Source organism: Lactuca serriola, chromosome 4, assembly GCF_051521515.1.
Source record: "Lactuca serriola cultivar US96UC23 chromosome 4, Lser_US96UC23_V15, whole genome shotgun sequence".
In the NCBI taxonomy this organism is placed as follows: domain Eukaryota; kingdom Viridiplantae; phylum Streptophyta; class Magnoliopsida; order Asterales; family Asteraceae; genus Lactuca; species Lactuca serriola.
The window spans coordinates 153,666,166-153,672,584 of record NC_136411.1 but is presented as its reverse complement, the minus strand read 5'-3'; the positions used below and the strand labels follow the sequence as shown (position 1 = coordinate 153,672,584).

General features: G+C 35.7%; 1 long non-coding RNA gene across 3 annotated transcripts; it reads right to left on the bottom strand.

Annotated features, from left to right (window-relative positions):
• Window positions 1-334: 334 nt before the first annotated feature.
• On the bottom strand, window positions 335-3,559 carry LOC145102765 (uncharacterized). Of its 3 annotated transcripts, XR_013706263.1 has the most exons (9): window positions 3,190-3,556; window positions 2,979-3,071; window positions 2,388-2,482; window positions 1,969-2,100; window positions 1,812-1,906; window positions 1,618-1,734; window positions 1,209-1,293; window positions 745-861; window positions 335-631 (listed from the first exon to the last, which is right to left on the bottom strand). It is a non-coding gene; the product is annotated as an uncharacterized LOC145102765 (long non-coding RNA). The 3 variants fall into 3 exon arrangements; XR_013706262.1 differs by having other exon boundaries at window positions 745-1,293; window positions 3,190-3,559; XR_013706264.1 differs by having other exon boundaries at window positions 745-1,293; window positions 2,979-3,050; window positions 3,190-3,559.
• Between the last annotated feature and the right edge of the window lie 2,860 nt (window positions 3,560-6,419).

Genomic DNA, 6,419 nt, shown 5'->3' with positions numbered 1-6,419 from the left:
TCATATTGTTCGTGTGTTGCATTTCAATCTCTATACATATAAACAACCAAACAAATGGTAGTTACTATTTTAAGACAAGAAATATATGAAAAATGAAAGATTCAATACTATTTCATCATTTTTAAGATGACAAACGATTGTTTATATCAATACTATTTCATCATTTTTAAGATGACTAACGATTGTTTATAATTAATTTTCTTGATTTTCTAACCCAACCTTGAGTATAAACCAACACCTCCACTATTATCCAATTCGCGACCACAAATGTTAAATATCGACTCAGATGCGGCGATCGAAACTTGTATGACTAAACTATCTAACAACAAAACAATTAAAAATTTATAAGTTGGTTGTATTATAAACAAACTTAAAAAATATTAAAAACTAGGGAAGAACCCCGCTTTGCGGGGTAGGATAGCCCAAAAAACTTCAAAGCAGACTGAAATAAATATGGAAACATTGGTTAATTTTAGATATTGTTGCAATAAATCAAGACAAGGGGTACAATGGTCATATATTGCTTGAATATCTGTCAAAAGCTGTGATCGATCCTGCAATTGCCTTTTTCTATATTCATATTGAATCCCTTGTTTTTGAAAAATATTTCCATGTAATCCATCAACGAAACCTATTTTACCATAAATCAAGAACTTCATATAAGCAAAGTGAAACTGGTACATATTGAGGAAGAACTCTGAAAGCCATTATAGGCATTTCAAGCATAAATGAATAAAAATTTACCTGTTTAAGAAGCCAGGTTTGTTCTGTTAATGCATAACGTACAACTTATACCGACAGGTGTAATGAGGCTTGAAACTTTGGAGGCACTTTAAGTAAAGGATCTTGAAAGTTAAGCAACTTTGGTGAAACAAATATACAGTTAGTCATATCAAAAATTATAGTACATGGAAAGAGATATGGTAAAAAGACCATCCACAAAGATCTATCGAGAAATCAACACATAAGAAAAATAGAAATAAATGGCTCAAAATAACCTCAATACAGTGACTAAAACAATTCTGCATAAATTAGGAAAAATATGAAACTTTGTTGCATAAATGAGAAGATCATTACATGTTGCCTTTAGACATGAAAGACAACAGCCGGGACAGGAAAATCATTTTTCCCAAATACAAAATTTCAGAAGAACGAAATTAAATTTGATTCCATTTTTGCCAAGGAAGATCATGACATATCTATGTTACCTTTTCATATTTTGATTTTGATTTGTTCAGTAAATATCACTACCACCGTCATATTTTCCTGTGCCAATTGTTGATCTACCTTTTGCTGTGACAATAAATGAGATATTAATTCTCAAAACATTCTGGAATTAAAGAAGGAAAATTGAAAGTAAAGTAAAAGAATTAGTTGAAATTAACCACAATAATAAGATACAATATAATCTTTGTTTAAATGAAACTCTCTTATCATTCATACTCTCAACTACAATACTGGTACTCTTAGCATCAAGTTGTAAGTGGTAAATGAGAAATCTCTTAGAATATCCAAAGCAGAAAAAAATATTATTGGTTTTTAATATATTTTAAATCAACTAATAAACAACAAAAAAGATTTTTTAAGCCAATGAAAGGAAAGGAACATAAACCGAACCTGGGTTTTCTTTTGTTCCATCTTGTTGAGCTTGGATTAAAACCTTCTTCTTTGGCTTTCTCCAATATTATTTGAATTCTATTTCTACCCTTAAAAATATCAGTTACTACATGTCATCTACAATACATATACCGACAGATAATTAGGTGTTTTTCAAAATCAGATATGAATATAATCAAAAACTATTAACTCACCTCCAACTCAAATGTCATTCCAATCTGAATAGCAACCTGATCGGCCCCACATTTGGACGACTCCTTAAATCACCTGTTGGTGTTCCCTATTGAAGCTGCAGACACATGAAGTACAATTAGTTTCAAAAAAATTAACATTATAATCTATATTAATTACCTTCAAGCATAGCTAGCTATTCCGCACGGCACATCATCTGGTTGCCAAGAATAAACCAATGCACATGATGCCCTCACTCTTTGTGTCCTCAGAGACATCATTTGGAGCGTCAACAACTTTTTCCTGACAACCCTGTTAAGCATTACAACTCATTAAGTAGCATACTTTTACAGATGAAATCATCCATTCCATTTTGAAATAATGTGTAATATGCTTGTACTTTCAGAAGATAATGATTTGAGTTGTAATGCTAAAGTGGAAAATATGATAATAGGAACTACTCAGAGTCTCTCTCATTAATGAGAACTAAGTAAATAAGGTCAAAAAACTAAAAACCACTCCAGAACATATTTCTATTTCCACAAAGTCTTGATTTTAGTTTGATTCGTTATATATCACGGTTTCTACAAATAAATTACCTCAAACTCAAGGGTTGTCAAAATTACTGAAGGAACCCAAGGCGGTGACACCGACTGATCGACAGTGCTGGTTACCCTGGTGGATACCTTATTAGCTACAAAATCAACACATAGGTCAACATTAGAGGTTAAACGGTCAATTAATCTAATAAAGCACAGATTTTGAAGATTGGGATTATGAGGTTGAAAGGTCAATTGATCTGATAAAGCACCAGTTCCTTCCTTCTGATTGCAAACACTAATAATCATGCGGGAAATCAAGACAAAATCGATTCAATAATGTATAAACAAAAATTTAAAAACAATCAACCTCATCATCAGTTGTTATTGATGAAAGTACGAAACTTTACCCCTAAATGTAACTTCGATCTCAATAAACAAAAGAATTGAGCACTAAGCATCTGCAGGTGTGCTTGTGCTTGTGTACAATCATCATTAAACACACCATTTTTAATAAACTGTGTGCTTAGCTGGCCACCAGAAGTCCAAAACCGACAGTGGTGACGTCAGATTCCGGTGACCATATTTTATGAATAAGAGAAGGGAAGGGAAGAATGTGAAGTGATGGTGGTTGGTAGGTTATTTACTCACCGGAACAGCAACCTTAGCCGACAGTGCGGAGGCGTTATCACTATTGCTGCCGCATAAAATGGGGTCGGAGACCTGCAAGTCGTTGGAGTTGACCTAAGGAAGTCAGATTCGATAGAAGATGAGTGTGGGCTAAAACTCGAATTATAATCCAAAATCCCAAAAACAATCCAAATAAGAAAGAAGATTTTAAAGACGAAGGTGAAGAATATACCTGAGATTAGATGGCGAAGCCTAGGTGACGTACGCTACGGCGGATGTGGGAGAGTAAGATGGTGAGTGAGATGAGAAGTGGTGGTTGGCATATGGCTCACCCTCTACACCGACCGGGAAAGTGAAGCAGATCATTGGCGGTGGCAGTGGCTTTGCGTTCGTAAAATCACCACCAGAATCAGGAAGGAGGAAGCAAATATGTGGAGCCCTAACCTAATAGAAAATATTTTGAAGGAACTGAATTGGGTAGATCGGTGAAGAGGAAGGAAGCGGTGGATACCGACACTAATGTCGTTGTTATTGGCTAAACTGGCGGTGGATTAGTGAGAGAACACGTTGTTACTTTGTTACTGTCACCCTAAGACGTAGCAGTTGTTTACATGGCTGTGACCAAAAGGAAACCCAACAAAAGAAAATAGGAAAAAAAAAGTAACCAATGAAACCAAAGAACTGTTCATCATGTACTTGTAAATTAGTATATATGTATAATTAATTTTGGTCATCTAGCAACATAGTTAAAAACAACATATTTTGTTTCCATTACTTGTGGATGTCAAACCCTTTAGCGTAAGGCACATTAGGCTTATTCAAATATATTTTTAATTCGGTACCCATTGAAAATAAGTTGGTTCCTAAAACGTTTAGGAAATCACCCAAACATTCCTTATCGTCATCACAAATAACTAATTCTTCATGTTTTTCTTCTCCTTGAGATGATGCATGATTGTCAAATTTGTCTTTCTACATTATAAATATATGATCTATATTGATCTGTTTTCATTTCAACCTCCCCAACCATGGATGCCACTTCAATTGAATGACCAAATTTGACATTGGGTTTTCTCTGTTGACAGGTACGAGATCGTCTTCTTAAAGGCATACGCCATAAATGATAATTTAAATTGGAATTCAACAGCACCACAAAATACATTGAATCATTAAGTTTGTTGAATGTACCAAATACTTGTCATACTTCGACCACCTTTCGGGACATAATACAAAAAAGCCGCTTAGATTTTTGTCGACATCTAAACTTTTTGGGAAAAATACAAGGACTAATGATTTTGATGATGACAATGATAGAATATCCATTTTTTATTGCATTTTTCAAGAAACTTCAGAACGTCTTTTATGACACCGAAAATTGAGCGTTTAGGAACTCTACCTATATCTCGCGTATGTGAAATATATACCAAAAGATAAAAAAAAAGTTATTAATAAATAAAAAAATCTCTTTTAAAAAGACAATACTATAAAATTAAAAGATAATCAAGATTGATTACCCTAGACTTCATATTCGAAAAATGTTATCTCTTAGCTCTAAGGTGTTAGTGATTTTAGTGTCACCATATCATTTTATGTAACTGAAACTAACATGTGAGACAAGGGGCTTCATAATTTGTACTCTAATATATGTACGGGTTTGTGCGGAGTGCACGCATGTATAATATCAAATTAGAAGTCGGTTCGACGACAAGTCAGGGGTCTGGGGGTAGCGTCCCTGTTCCGGGGTTTCCAAAAGGGTGACGCCCTTTGGCGGGGTCTAGGGGTAGAGCCCCTGGCTGGGGTCCCGCTGGATTACCTTGACTTGCTTTCAAAGGAACTCATGGGAACATAGTGGGAAAAATGAATTCTTGAGAGTGATTATGGTAAAACTGATGAAATTCGTCAGTTTTGGAAACCCTAAATCCTCATTAAAATCTGGATTACTCTGACTTGCTTCCAAAGGAACTCATGATGGCCCAACCCTAATGGAACCCTAATCTCGTTTATTATATATAAATAGCTCTTCCTTTTAGAAGGGACACACGAAATTTAGCTCTCATTTTTCTTCATACACTCACAGAATCATTCTAGCAATTTGGCTTATGATTTCTGTGCCTAGAATCGTAAGTGTCCTCCTGGATTATCCTAGGCTAAATTTCTTGTAACCCAAACATAGGGTAGAAATATCAGTTTGGAAAGTGTTCACGCAATCCAAGTTGGTATCCACATCTCCACTACAAAACCCTACTTTGTCTTACAATCAAACTGATAATTTCGGTTCCTGGAGATGGGTGACTCAATCCGCGAGATGACCACTAAGTTTGCCAGGCTGGAGAAGTTCGAAGGTGTCGGCTTCAGGCGTTGGAAGAAGAAGACGTACTTCATGCTGACTACTTTGAAAGCAGCATACGTGCTGACTACTCCCAGACCAACAGAGGCTGAGGAAGGTGTTGTTGAGACAATTGAAGAGATAAGGAGGAGACAGAAGTAGGACAACGATGACTACATCTGCAAAGGTCACATTCTGAACGATATGTCTGACGTTTTATTTGATATCCATAGTGAAGCCGTGTGTGCCAAGGAGTTGTGTGACACCCATGAATTGAAATATATCACCGAGGATGCTTCTAGCAAGAAGTTTCTGGTCAATAACTTTAACAATTATAAGATGGACGATTTGAGGTCTGTTACTGAACAATACAATGAACTCATTGGCATATACAACTTGTTTAATCTGCAACGTATGCATATGGATGAATCCATTGCTGTGTCAACCATCATTGACAATTTGCCTCCATCCTAGAAAGACTTCAAATTGAAACATCAAAAGGAGGAACTGTCTTTGGTTCAACTTGCTAGTCACATTCATATTAACGAATCTCTTCGTACGAAGGAAAGTGACAAATCTGATAAACCCAAAGGAAAAGTTAAATCTGGACAACCCTCGGTTCATATGGTTGAAAACAAACCAAGGAATCAGAACCACAAAGGACATGGCAAACGCAAGCAGGAACATGTCCCAATCAACTCCAACAAAAAGAGAAAGGATCTGGTTTGTTGGAGGTGCAATCAAGTTGGGCATTACAAGCGTGATTGTCGTGTGAATTTAGGCAACAACCGTGCTAGAAACAATGGAGCCAATGAGAAAGTGAACGGGTCTTCGACCCAAGTTAAAGGAGGTCAATTTTTTACTAACTTTGATAATTCTAATCAGAATTATGTTTACTATTTTTCATTTATTCTTGAATCATTCTATGTACAGGATGATGATGTTGTTTGGTGGATCGACTCCGAAGCAACGGACCATGTATGCAAAGATAAACGGATGTTTGAAACATTAACTTCACTTGAAGATGGGTCGGTGCTGAAAATGGGAGCCGATTCTTTTATTCATATTTGTGGTTTTGGTGACGTGTTTCTTGAATTTACTTTTGGAAAGACAATTAGGTTATTTGATGTTTTGTT